Source organism: Apis cerana, linkage group LG3 (assembly GCF_029169275.1).
Source record: "Apis cerana isolate GH-2021 linkage group LG3, AcerK_1.0, whole genome shotgun sequence".
NCBI classification, from domain to species: domain Eukaryota; kingdom Metazoa; phylum Arthropoda; class Insecta; order Hymenoptera; family Apidae; genus Apis; species Apis cerana.
This window is the reverse complement of record NC_083854.1, coordinates 3,836,273-3,854,198: the sequence shown is the minus strand read 5'-3', so window position 1 is coordinate 3,854,198 and position 17,926 is coordinate 3,836,273. Positions and strand designations below refer to the sequence as shown.

The following is a 17,926-nucleotide window of genomic DNA, read 5'->3' as shown; positions in this document are numbered from 1 at the left end:
TTAAAAATGCTTCGAATAAAAGTTGAATGGTTTCGAAAGGGCTACATTCTGGTGATCTCATGTTTTTCGTAGGTGGACCCATAAAAAAGTTATCAACGTCAATTGTATTTGCTTAATGGAATCGTATATTTTTTAATGCATCAATCGATGCGTCTCTGTATTCTCTATAAAAAGTATTAGGCCATATATAGCGAAAAACGATTAGTTTAGGAGATATTTAAGAAAATGTAAAATATAAGACCTCCTATCGTATCATGTTCTCCTAATACAAAATCGAATTTTTCGACAAAAATTTTTCTATCCCTCAGTGAATTTTGATCGTAACATTTTTTCTTGAATATCTCGCTTATTATTCAGAATATTAAAAATGCTTGGAATAAAAGTTGAATGGTTTCGAAAGGGCTACATTCTGGTGATCTCAGTTTTTCGTAGGTGGACCCATAAAAAGTTATCAACGTCAATTGTATTTGCTTAATGGAATCGTATATTTTTTAATGCATCAATCGATGCGTCTCTGTATTCTCTATAAAAAGTATTAGGCCATATATAGCGAAAAACGATTAGTTTAGGAGATATTTAAGAAAATGTAAAATATAAGACCTCCTATCGTATCATGTTCTCCTAATACAAAATCGAATTTTTCGACAAAAATTTTTCTATCCCTCAGTGAATTTTGATCGTAACATTTTTTCTTGAATATCTCGCTTATTATTCAGAATATTAAAAAATGCTTGGAATAAAAGTTGAATGGTTTCGAAAGGGCTACATTCTGGTGATCTCAGTTTTTTCGTAGGTGGACCCATAAAAAAGTTATCAACGTCAATTGTATTTGCTTAATGGAATCGTATATTTTTTAATGCATCAATCGATGCGTCTCTGTATTCTCTATAAAAAAGTATTAGGCCATATATAGCGAAAAACGATTAGTTTAGGAGATATTTAAGAAAATGTAAAATATAAGACCTCCTATCGTATCATGTTCTCCTAATACAAAATCGAATTTTTCGACAAAAATTTTTCTATCCCTCAGTGAATTTTGATCGTAACATTTTTTCTTGAATATCTCGCTTATTATTCAGAATATTAAAAAATGCTTGGAATAAAAGTTGAATGGTTTCGAAAGGGCTACATTCTGGTGATCTCAGTTTTTCGTAGGTGGACCCATAAAAAGTTATCAACGTCAATTGTATTTGCTTAATGGAATCGTATATTTTTTAATGCATCAATCGATGCGTCTCTGTATTCTCTATAAAAAAGTATTAGGCCATATATAGCGAAAAACGATTAGTTTAGGAGATATTTAAGAAAATGTAAAATATAAGACCTCCTATCGTATCATGTTCTCCTAATACAAAATCGAATTTTTCGACAAAAATTTTTCTATCCCTCAGTGAATTTTGATCGTAACATTTTTTCTTGAATATCTCGCTTATTATTCAGAATATTAAAAATGCTTGGAATAAAAGTTGAATGGCTTCGAAAGGGCTACATTCTGGTGATCTCAGCTTTTCGTAGGTGGACCCATAAAAAAGTTATCAACGTCAATTGTATTTGCTTAAATGGAATCGTATATTTTTTAATGCATCAATCGATGCGTCTCTGTATTCTCTATAAAAAAGTATTAGGCCATATATAGCGAAAAACGATTAGTTTAGGAGATATTTAAGAAAATGTAAAATATAAGACCTCCTATCGTATCATGTTCTCCTAATACAAAATCGAATTTTTCGACAAAAATTTTTCTATCCCTCAGTGAATTTTGATCGTAACATTTTTTCTTGAATATCTCGCTTATTATTCAGAATATTAAAAAATGCTTGGAATAAAAGTTGAATGGTTTCGAAAGGGCTACATTCTGGTGATCTCAGTTTTTTCGTAGGTGGACCCATAAAAAAGTTATCAACGTCAATTGTATTTGCTTAATGGAATCGTATATTTTTTAATCCATCAATCGATGCGTCTCTGTATTCTCTATAAAAAAGTATTAGGCCATATATAGCGAAAAACGATTAGTTTAGGAGATATTTAAGAAAATGTAAAATATAAGACCTCCTATCGTATCATGTTCTCCTAATACAAAATCGAATTTTTCGACAAAAATTTTTCTATCCCTCAGTGAATTTTGATCGTAACATTTTTTCTTGAATATCTCGCTTATTATTCAGAATATTAAAAAATGCTTGGAATAAAAGTTGAATGGTTTCGAAAGGGCTACATTCTGGTGATCTCAGTTTTTTCGTAGGTGGACCCATAAAAAAGTTATCAACGTCAATTGTATTTGCTTAATGGAATCGTATATTTTTTAATGCATCAATCGATGCGTCTCTGTATTCTCTATAAAAAAGTATTAGGCCATATATAGCGAAAAACGATTAGTTTAGGAGATATTTAAGAAAATGTAAAATATAAGACCTCCTATCGTATCATGTTCTCCTAATACAAAATCGAATTTTTCGACAAAAATTTTTCTATCCCTCAGTGAATTTTGATCGTAACATTTTTTCTTGAATATCTCGCTTATTATTCAGAATATTAAAAAATGCTTGGAATAAAAGTTGAATGGTTTCGAAAGGGCTACATTCTGGTGATCTCAGTTTTTTCGTAGGTGGACCCATAAAAAAGTTATCAACGTCAATTGTATTTGCTTAATGGAATCGTATATTTTTTAATGCATCAATCGATGCGTCTCTGTATTCTCTATAAAAAAGTATTAGGCCATATATAGCGAAAAACGATTAGTTTAGGAGATATTTAAGAAAATGTAAAATATAAGACCTCCTATCGTATCATGTTCTCCTAATACAAAATCGAATTTTTGACCAAGTGAGAGCTCGAATATTTATCTTTTTATTAGGATAACATAATGTAATAAGAGGTTGCACGTAATTTTCCTAGAATTTCAAGACTGATATTTTTGCCAATTTTATATATTTTATATTATATTGTATTTTATACTATTTTTATCAGGGTAACATAATTATGAAAATTATGTAATTTAGAGTACTTTTTCATACTTACCTTTTATACTTACCTTATATACTTACCTCATACTTACCTTTTAAGTCATCCGTATTTTCAGCCAATTAATCATTTTTTAACAGTTTACTTAATTCTAAGGGATTGAGAATAGGATAAAATAGGATAAGATAGGAATAAAGGATGAGGAATAGGATTAGGTATAGGATAGTACTATCATATTGAATGATAAGGTACGATATATTATAATGATATTAGTTTTTTTATTGGTTGACTCGTGATGATATTATGAATGTTAATATCGATTTTTTAAATAGAATCATATGTTTGCCACAGTAATAAACTCGATATTCTCTATAAAAAAAGAAAATATTAAACCATTCATAACAAATAACCATTAGTTTAAAAGATATTTAATTAAATTTAAATATCTTTTAAATTATAAATTATTTGCTATATGGGCTTTAATACTTTTCTATAGAGAATGGTGAGATATATTTACTGCAGCATTAAAAAAAGTATGATTTTATTTAAAAAATCGATATTAAGTTTCATAATTCCTTCACGAATCAATGTATAAAAGACTTATACCATTATAATATATCATTTTTTATCATCAATTTAAATTATACTATCTAATTTATACTTACTTTTGAATACTGCACTTACTTTTTCCAGAAATTTTAAAAGTCTTTTTTAATTTTATCGAAACAAAGTATACATAAGGTCGTGCGTGATATTGCCTTGACTTTATGTGTATATATATAACTCATACACGATATCTGAAAATATAAAAAAATATATAAGTTATATCTATATATATATTATATAAAAATACAAATATTTATAAAATTTAATAAAAAACAATTTTATACATATAAGAATTCTTTTACTGTTGCTTGAAACTATAGATATCCGAATTTGAATGCTTGAATACTTGAAAATGATCAGAACTATCATAAAATTGGAATTGTAACAAAATTTCCTTTTTTTCATTAGTGATCAAAAAATTATGTGCAATTTTGGCAATGAAATTATAAATTATTGCCTATAATTTTAGAAGCAAAATATTTTAAATTTCTTAATAATTGTAAAAATATAAATAAATTTTAAATGATAAAATTCTGTATCATAATAATATTTAACAAAGATCTTTTAATGATAGTAAAAAAAAAAAAAAAAGAACTAAAAAGAATTTTTAATAGAAAAGGAAAGACTAGTAACGAGTATCAAGCATATTTCGTACGGCATAGAAAGTTAGTAGAATAAAACTACAGAAAACGCGACAGCTATCTCAGATTGTCCATATTCCTTAATATTATATATTTATCTAAAGAAAACTATATAAGAAGAATAATTGCATAAACATTTTTAATTACTCGACCAATATTTATTTATTACTATTATTGTTATCTTAAATATCAATTTTATTTTTTCTATTCTATCCTCTTTATTTATAATCAAACATTCAAATGGAATAGACTTTATATATTACACTCATAACTTAATAAAAATAATATTCGAAACGTTTTTTATCATCTTACTTTGTAATCGTCCTAATGAATGATAGATGATTTTATGCACAATGTCTACAAAAATTCGACATTTTCAATTTTTTTTTTTTTTTAATATTCTTTATTTTTCCACGTACCTGAAACGAAGCGTGTAAACGACAGGTTTTAGTTTTCAACGGCGGACATGGTGATTCTTTGCCCATAATCTATCACGATGACGATGATGAAGCTACTCGAACGCGTTGCGATTTTAATGGTTGCTCGTTGTCCGGAATAACTAATGCCTCTCGTTTCTGTTTTTCTCGGTTATTTCACGTGATGAATCTTCGACGTTCTCGGCTATCATCCCTTTTCTTCTCTTTTATCATCGTGCCCTTCGTTTCTTACACAGGATACATCAGGAAACGGATTACGAATTTGCAAAAATTTCTTGTCCATTCCATTAAAAACCAATAAATGGTAATGATTTTGTAGTGGTATTTTCTTGAAACAAATTTCTCTAAACAAATTATAGAATTACGTATCCTATTTTTTTTGAATATACATTTGTACTACTTATGTACTTTATGTTTTTGTTATTTTATTATTTAAAACAAAGAATATTTCGAAATTTCGAAATCGACACAATCACGATTTTAATTATAGAAGTAAAACGTTCGAATGAATTTCTGTTTGAAAAATTTTTCGATTCGAGTGGAAGAATCTCGGTGAAGAAGAAAAAATATCAGCGAGAAAAAGAAAGAAAGAAAAAAAGATTAGAATAAGCTTTATATCGTTCTCGTTCTATTTATAGCTTTTATCGTATCGAGTTTTATTCGTATTTGCAGCATTCCTCGCTTCGTAGAATCTACTAACTTTGAACTTGAAATACCAATTTTTTTGTCTCGCACAAACAACATTCGTATCTTTCTTTAAATTTTATAATTTCCCTTCCCTTTTCTTTTTTGTTACAGGTAAGAAACACGTAACATCGAATTCATTCTTCTCCTGAGCCTACCCTCCTTCGTTGTTCTCCTGTGCTTATTTTGGACAGGTAATACCATTTTCAAACCTTTCATCTCAGGGCGTAACAAGAAGTTTGAAATTTTTGAAAAATTAATATTCGAGATGGTGCAAAGTTTCAATTTTTTATATTTTTCATTTTGTAAAATTACGTTCACGATATATTTAAACTTATTTAAAATTAAAAATACTTGGAAAAAGGAATTACAAGGGAAAGTAAAGATCTTCACAGCATCTCAAAACCATAAACTCTCATTTACTTTCATAGTTTCATATTCTGTTCCACCTATTCTGTATCTCATTAACCAACTTCATAAAAAATAAAACATTAAAAATCTTGAAAAAACGATAAAAAATTAAAGTTCATTCACACCTAAAAATCCCTTCCTTGTATAAACTGACTAATCACCAATTACCCTCCTCATCGTTGCCAAATATCCCATCATATTCCATTCCTTAATTCAATGAATAAATATATTCGAGAGTAAAATTCTTTAGAATATCTTTTCAAAATATTTATTTACCAGTGAAAAAAATAACTCGAGAGTGGAAAATCCTTACCCTCGAACGAGGGTAATTAAAAGTAAATGAATGAAATGAACCAATCGGAAAGAAACTAATTAATTTGTCCAAAATCCATAAAAAAACACTTTTCTCTCTCTCTTCTTACCCTTCGAAACGCACGTACACTCCCCTGACAACGTTCCAATTGAAGAATCTTGGAGAGAAAAGAGGGCGACAGGAAAGGATCGATTCTCCTTCTCCTCCTCATCCTCCCTCTCTATGATTTTTCTCATTAGCCGCGTCCGGAAGGGCAGGATGTCCCTTCGATCGAATTATTGGAAGGCGATCGAGAGAGGGTGGAGGGCGAGAGAAGGAGAAGGAAGAAGAAGTCTCGGTGTGGAGGAAGAGAGATGCGAGATATCGAGGATCTCGTCTCTCTTGGGCTGCCTGGGGTCGTCGAAGACCGAGGGAAAAATAAAATAAAAGGAGAGTTAGAGAAAGGGAGGGGAGGGAGGGAGGCAGAGAGAGAATTGCCAAGAATATCCGAGGGCCGATGACCCGTGACACACAGTCGTATATATACTTGATATCATCACTCAACGTCCGACTTACACGCACGCGATTGTGTTCATAAGTGTTTGTGCGTTTGTGGTTGCACCGTGTCGAATGATGGGATAATTATTTCGTTTCGTTTTAAAATCGTTCACAATCGTTTCTTCTTCTTCTTCTTCTTTTTCTTTTAGAGAGAAAATTGTTTTCAATGATTCGGAGATTTTTGGAGAAGACGAAGGGTCAGGGAAGAGGAAAGATTCCAATATCATCCAAGATGAGCGTCGTCCATATATTATACTCGTAAAAATCGAAATTGAAATTAGTGTAACGATAAGGAAGAGATTATTCATGATGTAATGTGTCAGTCAGAGAATTAAGTTGTATCGAAGGATCTTTATTGGAAAAAATGGTATCGCTTTATCACCCTCGTTTTTTTTACCCTCTTTAATCCCTCTTTATACGTCGATTTCATTTAATCTAATTAATTTCGCCATCATCAATCATCGCGTGGATCGATACGTTATCGTTCTCCATTAATCTTCCATTCCATTCCGTAAAGAAAGTCTTAAAAAAAGCTCGATGCAAGGAAAAAAAAAATTGTGAAGGAAAGAAAATACAGAAGAATGCTCTTCTTCTTTTTTTTTTCTTTTCTTTCCCTTGTATCGTTCTTTCGAGCAGAAGCGATACACGGGTTAGTTGTTATCACTTTTTAGAAGAAGAAGAAAAAGAAGAAGAAGTGAAAAAACAGGATCGCGTTACAGCGAAAAAATACGAGTCTCGTTGTTGCGATTTATTTGCAACGACACTCTCGTAACTCGACATTTCTCTTCTTTTTTTCTTTTCTTTTTTTTATCGAGAAGCTAAGAATACTTGGCGGGCAAGCTTTGTTGTTTGATTTGTGGCTCGCTTTGGGCGGTGATAACGCGTTATCGAGTTGTTCAGCGTGATAGTTATTGCAAAAGAGAGATGGAGAGTGAAAAATAACATCTGCTTCGAGTTTCGTGAATTTTCTCGACGAAGGAAAATTTTGATAATTTTGTACGAACATCGTGAACGATATTTGGAAGATTATTATTTCTTCCAAATGAATAATTAGAATTGAATCGAATAATTAGAATGAAAATATGTTTGCAAGATATCTTCTTGAAGGATCGAAAGGAAGAGATAGAGATAACCTCTCGCACAAAAGTATCTAAACCACTCTCCTCTTCCACATTCTCAAACGTGCCAGAGGAAAAAAATTATCAAAAATCCATCTCAAAACTCTCCTTCTCCTCCTCCTTCTCCTAAAGAGAGCGCAAAACGCTACCGTGTTTCCCGGAACAGTAGGCCCGAATTCCGGTTTCCAAAGGGGATCGAGAGGAGGATGACGCATCATCGAACACCGTAATCGCGCCGTGATCGCCCACGTCGGTCTGATCCGCCCACGCGCCACCGGAACCCACGTGTTTATGCAAAAATCGAATTTCCCGACGGCGGGTGAAAAGGCGCCCATGGACAAATCGGGTGTTGTCCCCTTCGAAGCGACGTTGCCCGTTCTCTTTTGCAACGGCGAGATTACCATAACGACCGCTCGATCAATGGCGTCACCGCGTTTACCGATGATGTTTGCCGCCCATTTCCCAATCGCGTCCGCGTTCCATCGATTTTTCACGATCGTCGCTCCCTCTCTCTATCCGTCTCTAGATTTTCTCACAGGGAAATGTTTCGAGCACGGAGCGATGACGCTCGCTTCGTGGGCAGATTGTGCGCACAATGATGCTGATGATGACGATATGGATGTTAAGTATTCCGTTTATCCAAGGGGATTGGAAAGGATCGAGGTGTGCGCGACGATTGTCGTGTTTGGTAAACGAGAGCTATTCGCGATCCGCTTAGCTTCGTTTATTTATTTTCTCGTTCTGAGAAATCGAACAAACGATATCGATTGTAATTTTATTCGTAACTTCAGTTCAATTAAATTTTTCCCACCGGAAGATATTTATTCGAAAATGTGGTGAACGAGATTATTCGAGTTTAAAATTGGTTATTATATTTTCGCGATTATTATTTAATGAGGAAATGATTGATTCGAACAGGAATAATATCCTGGAAATATATTTATTTATTGGAAAATCGAATAATCAACGTGGAATCATCGCCCCAAAATCGATATTATTCATCGAAATTTATTACTATTAGCCACGACTCCAAACCCGGTGGAATATTCAAACGGGAATTTTTGCGGCCGATTTCTCTCGCGTGTATCCCATTGTTCCCGGCAACTCGTTAACACGCTCGCCTTGCGGATCCAGTTCACGGGCTGTGAACGTAAATCCCGGTCAGCTGTGTTATTGGGTCATTATTCCGGGTAAACCGTGGGGAAGCACGCGCGAAAAAAAAACGAGGAAGAAGAAAAACGAGGGAGAAGGTGGTGGTGGTTGTGGACCCTCGGGGGTTGGAAAACGGGGTGTGGAGGAGCAGCGCGCTCGCGCGAATTCACGCGCGACCGGATCAATTTTGCTAAATCGATTGGAAAAAGAACGGAGAAAATTCTGTAAAAAAAACTTCCCTTCTCCTCCCCTTTTCCTTTTTTATTTATTTAATTACAATCTCGATCTATTAATCTCATTTGCTGCGCATCATTCGACGTTCTCCTTTCGATCAATTTATCTTTAAAATTATACTTTTTTATCCACATTACTTTTCCCTCTGACAAGTAATTCTAATTATAAATCGAGGAGAATAATATTAAGCGTGATATTAAAAATGTTTCATACATGTCGTTTTTATTAAAATTTCTTGACAATGATCTAATTTCATGCATGGAGAAAAAAGTTAAATTAATCAACTGTTAGACAATTTCAAGATGGAACGCGTTAAAAAAATAAATAACGAATAAACAGGCCCTTTTCTAGTAGGCGTCGGTTCATTGTGGCGGAAAAGCGGACAGAAGGGAAAGCGAAAGGGAAAGGGTGCGCTCTTGCTAAGGGTGGCGCGGGTCCGGTGGTAAGAAGTGAAAGGGAAACGACGTGGCCAGGGACATGTGGACATCTGATTGTTTTCACTTTTCGAGAAGCAAGGGTGGCCGAACTGGGGCAAACGGGTATCGATCCGGAACGAGCACGGATCCTCTCGTTCAACCCGTGGAAAAATAACGGTGCACGCTCGAAGGATTTCGCAGAGTGGAGAGTGGAATTTATTTATTTATTTATCGCAGAAAAATTTCTCCCAACTGCAGAAATGTATCGTGTTTTTGGAAATTGATCGTTGAATCGAAACAAAAGCGCAATGTATAAATTTTATAAAAATATTTTAAAAAATTGATAATTCTCTGTGCATCAAAGAAGAAGAAAAAAATCTCTCAAATATCTTCGAAACCTGTCTTCCACATTCGATATAATAGATTAAAGGTTTCAAAAAGATTGAATATTCGGAAATGAGGAAATTGAAGAAACGAATCTTGAAACGAGATTGAAAAAATGTATCTCTGGGCATATCCCAATAATAGGATACTTGGAAATTCTTGAAAGCACGGGAAAAAATTTAAGAGAAAAATCTTCCGACTCTCTCATCTCCCACTATCGTGAAAGTATTTCCAGAGAAATTATAAATTTGCGATATTTAGAGGCACGAAAATTTTTTCTTTCTTGCGATATTGTTACGATCGAGATTTGAACGATTTAAAATTATTCTATTTTACGATTTAACGTGAGAAATTACGTCAATCTTTATTCAAAAAATCTCTAACAATAAACATACATACATTTATGCCGTAATGTTATTTGTTTTCCAAGCCTGCTTATATTTTTAAACGCGTTTTTACGTGTACAATAAATACATTTTCTGACTCGGTATCAGCAAATTACGATCCATCTACTTTATTACAAATATATTTTTAAACGACGAAATTTTTGAAAATGCAAATCAAACATTAGTTGAGAGAGAGAAAGAAAAAATAGAAGATAATGATCTATAAATAAAATTTCACACTTCTGATATGATCGTCAAATAAATCTAAAATAAACAAGAAAGTATCGCTATAAAACAAAATTTTATTCATTCAATTAAATTTTATCCACTGATACGGAAAAAAAGGAAAATATTAAAACCAATCCACGATTAAAATCATCGTCCTTCTATCTTCCATTATTTTTTCGCATTAAACTGAAAAAAAACCGGGTTCCCCGCGCTCTTTTCCCCCCCGTAGCGCACGATGCTTCGAGGACACCGTGTATAAGGCAAGAAGCCGAGAACAGTCGAGCGGACTCGTCGTGGAACAGTGACCCCCTGGACCAGAGATACAGTTATTGCGTTTACTCTCCTCCGTGGCGGTGCACCTACCCAGTCGGCGCGCGCGTGTACACGTACGACACACGCACGTATACCCACACATACATACTTGCGCCCGCGCGCTCGCTCGTTGCACCCAACTATCTCCTCCGTGCGTTGCACTAGCGATGGGTGCACACGATCCTCCCGCTTCCAACTTTTCGACCGATTCTACGGAGAGACTACGTGGTGCTTTGGTTCCAGTGAGTTGTAACACAATCGGAGATGTTATGCAATTGGAAATTTTGGAATACTTGTTCTTTAGTTGTAGGTAAGGAAAATTATTGTCAAAGTGATTTTATATGGTATCGCGTTTCTTTTTTTTTTTTTTGGGAGGAATTTGAATGTAGTGGTATTTAAGTGGAGATTTTGGAACAGTTGTGGGGAATATATTGTGAAATCCTGTGTATTTTTTTTTTTTTGGAGATGAGAGGAGTATTTAACTGGAGATTTTGGAATATTTGTTTTTTAATCGTTCGTAAAAATTAAGTAAAAGTAATTTTATACGAAAATTTTTTCTTTTAACATCGGGAGATTTTGGAATATTAGAACAAGGATTAAATAATTTTGGATCGAAGAAAAAATAGATTAAACGAAAGAATTTGTTTATTAAATATTGAAAAAAAATGTAATGGGCCATTTGATTTCTTGCCTCTTTTTTTATTCTTCAATTGCAAAAACTGGAAACTAGGTTATATCATCTTTTGGTTTATTCATTTCTTTATTTTTTTTATTTTTAAATTGCAAAAACTGGAAACTAGGCTATATTATCTCTTTTTTTTTTCTTTTTTTTCATATTTCATACTCTAAAACTTTATTTCCAATTAAACTCTTAAAGAAGAGAAAGGGAAAAAAATAACTATATCTGTATCATTTTATTTCATTTATTTTCCTCAACGTCGTAAAATTCTTTCTCAATCCATCCTTTCTTCGTGACCCATATTTCTGTATAAAATGATAAAAATGCGAAACCAATTTTCTCCACTATTTTCCATACATATTTCCGAATGAATTTCCTTTCTTACTTATATTTTTTAAACTTGTTCCTCCTCAATAACACAATTCAACGAATACATGTTAATACACGTTTCCAAATTTTTCATTTGAATTAAAAGAAAACAAATTTCAAAATTTATTTTTATTTGTGACTTGAAAAAAATTGCTCAAAAATCTTTTCGTTTTTCGAAGCTATCGCTAGCTTGCACGTATTCGATCGCGATCGACGGATCATGATAGCGAGAAAAATCATGAAAGAATCAGCAAAGCTCGTACATTCGCGAGCTGTTGCCGAAAAATTACGACGCTTTGTCTCGTTCGTCCCTGTTTTTCTTCTCTGTGCGCCAGAAACATTTTTCTCTTCTCTCTTTTTTTTCTTTTTTTTTTTTCTCTCTCTCTCCTTCACTTGAGTGCACTGCACTCGATTTTTTTCTCTTTGTGATCCTTTTAACCGGACATGTCTCGTTTCCCACTCTATCTTCCTTCCCTCTTTTGTCTGCAAATTGCTCGTAAATTAAAATATTTTATTTCGATATGACCAAAATTGTTATTATAACGTTTTTGAATAATACGAGATCCCTCTCTTTAAAAATTATCTTTTCTTGAATTCGCAATTTTTAACTTTTGATAAGATGGAAATTTTATCTGAAATTATACCGTGAAATTGATATAATGGTATTGGTGTTGGGAGTCAAGGATATTTCGTAAATTTTTCCCTGAGAGATCTGTCTTCTTCGATACTGTATTTATAATTTTATATTTGTTTTTTTCTCAATAAATAACAAATCAATGGATATTCTCGTACTCTCGTTATGAATATTTCGTATCTCTTTTTTAAAATATTATCTTATTTTATCAAAAAAGGAAATTTGACAGACGACGGTTGATTAAACCAATGCTTTCTACGGTTTTATATTTCCATAAAAACGAAAAAAAATCCCACAATTCCCTTTGTCGAAATCGTCTGTTGATCCTCGTTTTTTAACAAGCGAAAAAAACTCGTAAACGTTACAAAGTTGACGCGCTTTGCAATTTTATTTCAAGCTTGTCAAATTTAGAAACAATCTATACTCTCTCGATTAGTGGCAGTTAAAGCCAACGAATCGTATAAACGAGAAATGTTTGAGAGAAAAATATTTTCAAGAGAGAGAGAAAACTTTTCCTTTTCAAAATAACGATTAACACTCGAGAATTATCGATTTCCCTCCTCACGAGAGGAACAGTTTTGTTTCCCGTCTATTGCCGTTTAAAGTGTCATTTGAAACCTCGAGAGAAGTTGCACGTTTAAATTCGTTTAAAAATCCAATATCTCGCTTTTTTTTAGAGTTTACAAATTTGGAAAAATTTATCCAAATGACGATACAACTATATCGATTTATTTTTTTCAATATATATTCAGTAATTTAACATCTACCTTTCTCATCATCGATGAATGAAACGAAGAGAGAAAATTACAATGATTACATTTTCGAAAGATAGTTGACGTGTTTTCATTCGAAACATCGAAAACGAAATTCTCCTGTCGGTTATTGTACGCAACGGTACGCGGAGGAAGGGAAGAGGAAAAAAAAGGAGAGATGAGAAGGGATAAGAAGGGTCGTGGCCGATGTCGACACGGCAGAAATTGTGCAGAATATCGAAATTACACGCGTGGTGCACGCGCGGCTCGGTGAGAACCGAGATAACCTCGTTTTGGGTGCAGCGAACGAAACGGGTTTCCTGCAGCCGCCTTTCGTCGTAGGGAGATTTTTTTTTTTGCGAGCACGATAGAATTCTGTTACTCTGTAAACTACTACGAGAATTTTCCTGTAAAATTACCCCAATTTTCTCTATTTTTTTCCTCCGAGAAAATGAGAGACGTAGAGAGATAGAAAATAAAAAATATTTGATAAGAATCACGAAACTCTATATTTGAATGGAGCGTGAAAGATAAATAAAATTCTAAACTTATATATTTTAATCTTTTTAATATAGAAATAAATTAAAACTACTATATATTATAAAATTAATCAATCAAAAACTCAAATCTAATTCGAGTTATCCCGGTCACCAATTATGATGATTAAGATAGGAAGTATTAGCAAGATAGAAAGGTAAACACTAATAAAAGTTATTATAATTTATCTTTAAATCTAAATATTAAATACTATCTTAGATTCCATTAATTAAATACATTAATTAAGATATTCTTTTAATTTTCTATGAGTTATAAGGAAGCTTTATCTTCTTTTTAATGAGACAAATAAATTATACTTCTTCAAACTATCTCATTATCATATACTGAAAACCGAAAACAGATATCAAATAGAATATTTTATTTATTAAGAAAGACAATATTTTAACGAATAATCACTATTCACGCAAGTGAATTCGACTCGTCTTTTCCGGTTTAAAAATCGTCACGCTCGAGAAACAGGTAAAAATAAAGGGAGAAAAAGAAAGAAAGGCGGGAAAGCAAAAGCGCGATAATAAAATGGCGGCACGCATGCGTACACTGGCCCCGGCCTATCTGATCGTGAAAGCTAAAATACAACCACCAAACGCTCGTACTTTCTACTACGCTACTTATTGCGAGCTATACGCGCGATAGCAAAGTGATAAAACGTCCTGCAAAATGGAGAGGGAGGTTAAGTGAAAAAGAAGAAGAAAAAGGAGAAAAGAGAGAGAGAAAGAGAAAGAGAGATAAAAGAGGTGGACGCAGCAGCGTCCCACTTTCCAGGCAAAAGATACCCGCGAAGATAGCTTGCACGGTCCACGGACGCTTTCCAGCTAGGCGAAAAAATCGAAATGTGCTCGATAGCTCGATTTACCGACCGATATCAACCTCCGCTGTCACTGTTTTGCCTACAGCGATTCTCACCCTGACTTTTTAAACTAGCTACGCATTGTCGACCAATCACCGACCAATGGAAATTAACACGTTCAATGCATAACGCTTGATGATTTTTAATAAGTAAATTTTTACATGATAAATTTGTAACTTTTAAATATTACAAGGCATAGATTCAGAAGAAAAGTATAAATTGTGTGTAATGTGGAAAATAACTAAAAATTATAATATTTTTCATAAGAATCGTCAATTATTGAAAATTTCCCTAGATCTTAATATTTATCATACTCTTCTAGAGTCTTCAAAGCTCGTATTTCTTCACACGTGTTGGCAGAGAGTTGCTAGTTCTTTGAAGTCTTCCATTTTACGATCTCCTGATGTGGAGGAAGTGCAATTTTGGAGGATTAACTAGGAAGTAGGTTTATGCATCGATCAATCAATCAATAGATAAGAAAATAGTCAAAAGTCGAGAAGAGAGACGATTTTATTGTCGCTGACTTTCTCGCCTTGGAAGTCTAGTTCTTTCGTTCCAAGTAGTAATTTGCGTATTCAAGACGCAATATAATATGCAAAATCAACCGATTTTATCATTATTCAGCAAAAAAAAGTTCTTCGACAACACGCATTTGCAGCGAGCCATTAGAAAAAAAAAGAAAAAAAAAAAAAAAAAAAAGAAAAATAAAATTTTTTGCCATCTTTTTTACGTAGTGATACAAATGTCGACAGATACATAATTTGTTACACGATCAAATCACCATACTCGAGGCTATTTAACCTACATATTATCTACATTAATCTACATATTTACTCAAGAACAACTACTGGAATGAGTCATGAATTCTTTCCCAGTTTATCTTCCTATTTTATCTGCTAATTATTTTTATTAGATAACATTTTCTACATCATCATTAATAAAATAACGATATTAAAAGTATAATAAAATACAATGTAAAAGAAAATTTAATATAAAGAAGAATCTTCAATCTTCTTAGAAAATTGGAAAATTCTCTTTTAAAGAGATATATAAGAGATAATAATTAATATCGATAAATCGATAAATAAATATTATTTCCTTATTAACCGAAGAAAAATAAATAATTAAATACAAATCGCGGAACGTAATCCACAAAAATCTTCAGATTCCGTTCAAATCAAAAGGATTATGGAATAAATTTAAATCTCCATTACAACATAACCCATCGTTCATAGTTCGGACAAAATTTTAATTCTTTAAATTAACTCTAAAATTTAATTACCTTTATTTCATTCCAACATTCCAACATCCCACGAATAAAACCACGCTTTTACGCTCGTATCGTAAAAGCGACAATAATTAACAAACGACTCGTTTCATAATACGTCGCTCTCTTCTGAAACGAAATCATGAAACCGGTAAAATTACAGTAAGGGTAACCGTGGAATGAACAGCCGCTGAAACGAGCCGCTGATAACTCAATTTACCGACAATTACGCGATTGTGATACGGTTAGTCGGCCGAGACGATAAGCACGCGCTTCGACCATTTGCATATCGGTATTGCAAATTTACGATCCGTGTACGTTGGAAGGATCGTTACGATTCCGGCTTCTGTCGAACGAGACGCCGCTCTTGAAAGACCGCGGCATAATTATTCATACCGGAGCCGAGAAAGCCACCGTTTGATCCGACTGTTGAGTATCGGCTGAAAATTTGCATATCGCCGAGGAAATTTATGAACCGAGCACCAGCGGATCGATCATCTAACACGGCCAAAGAGCAACATTGTCGACGTTCCAGCTGTAAACCAGCTGGCGCGCAACGCGAATATAAGCCAGATCGTTCGTTAGAAAAATGGAGCTAGACGCGATTTATAGCTCGCGTGAAATCGATGGCCGCTCAAGGCCATCACGAGGCGAGATCTCTCCCCCCACCACTCGCCACATTGTAGGGCGTGGAAGAGAGAAAGAAGATACCGTTTTACGACGTGTGAGCTTTAAACTCTTTGCTTCTTTTTTTTCTTTTCCTTTTTTTTTTCTTTTTTATAGTAGTAGTATAATAGACGTGTTCCGTTTTTGAAAGTGGAACAACAAATTTTTATTGGAGCAAGATGAAATATCAATTTAGAAAATATAATTTTTTTATGTGTCCATATGATAGAAATAATAAAAAAAAATTGCTCGTTGTTTGAAGTTATTATTTGTTTGATTTTTAACGAACGATATTGAAAATGACTATTTCTTTACTCGAATTTAAAAAAAATTTAAATTAATATCAATTTACTTGGAATTTATCTTTTTATGATTAAAGAAAAATATAAATATTAAGAGTGAGATGAAATAAATTATCGTTTGTACATTCGTTGTCACATATATACGTGCTTCAATAAACTTTTGAAAAAATTTCCATGGCGTGTAAAAATAGGCCAACGAAGGCACGCGAGAGGAGCAACCTTGAGGCGCAATTGAACCCTGAATCGTGATGTCACAAGACACCGTTGTCCAATTGTAGATTTGAAGTACAATTTATAACATTGGTCCACCACATGGTCCGAATAATATACGTATTTAGACCATCATAAAGAGTAAGTAAGTTTGCATTTAGAATGCAAATTAATTGAAAAATAATCCATTGAAAAAAATTGATAAATGTTATTAACCTTGTTGGTGATAAATATTAATACACTCGACTTTTCGAATAAATATGAAATTTGATTGTTTCTCGTGGTCGAAATTAGAATGATACTTAATATAGATTTGATAAGATACGAAAGTAAAGAAGATGAAATGGATTTTAATCTTCTTTACCATTAATTATGCTAAAATTCTTGAATCGACCCAATGTTAAATACAAGAAAGGAATATTTAAGAGGATCAAATTGACTTTAGTATTCTTAACACCAATTATGCAGATTCTTGAATTATTTTCCACATAATCCTTTCTTCAACCCTTCCACAATAAACCCTTTTACAAATTCATCATCGCCAAATCTTCGAGTTTCAGAATGTAAATTACTCGTGTAAATTATTTAAAACGAGAGACAAAATCTCTCGTATATACATATATATAGTAGTAAAAATTATTTTGTTTTATCATACCTATACTTTTCTTTCAAAATTTCATCAAACTCGACGTTAAAATCTCTTCTCTCTTAAAATTCATTCAATTCAAAACGATGAATACACTCCTTATCGATAATATTCTTAAATAAATTTTATCACGTTCCATTCTCTTCCTCTTCTCTTGGTTTATATTAAACAATTCA

General features: G+C 33.0%; 1 protein-coding gene across 8 annotated transcripts in view; it reads left to right on the top strand.

Moving 5' to 3' along the window:
• The window catches only part of LOC107995718 (uncharacterized), a 166,591-nt gene that overhangs the window by 104,925 nt on the left and 43,740 nt on the right, over positions 1 to 17,926 (top strand). For 2 of the 8 annotated variants that reach the window (XM_062072242.1, XM_062072237.1), the window contains one exon: positions 5,444 to 5,523. The exons of the other annotated variants lie outside the window; for them this stretch is intronic. The gene's annotated coding sequence lies outside the window, so the exon portion shown is untranslated. The remainder of the gene's footprint in view (positions 1 to 5,443; positions 5,524 to 17,926) is intronic. 8 annotated transcript variants of the gene reach the window in all.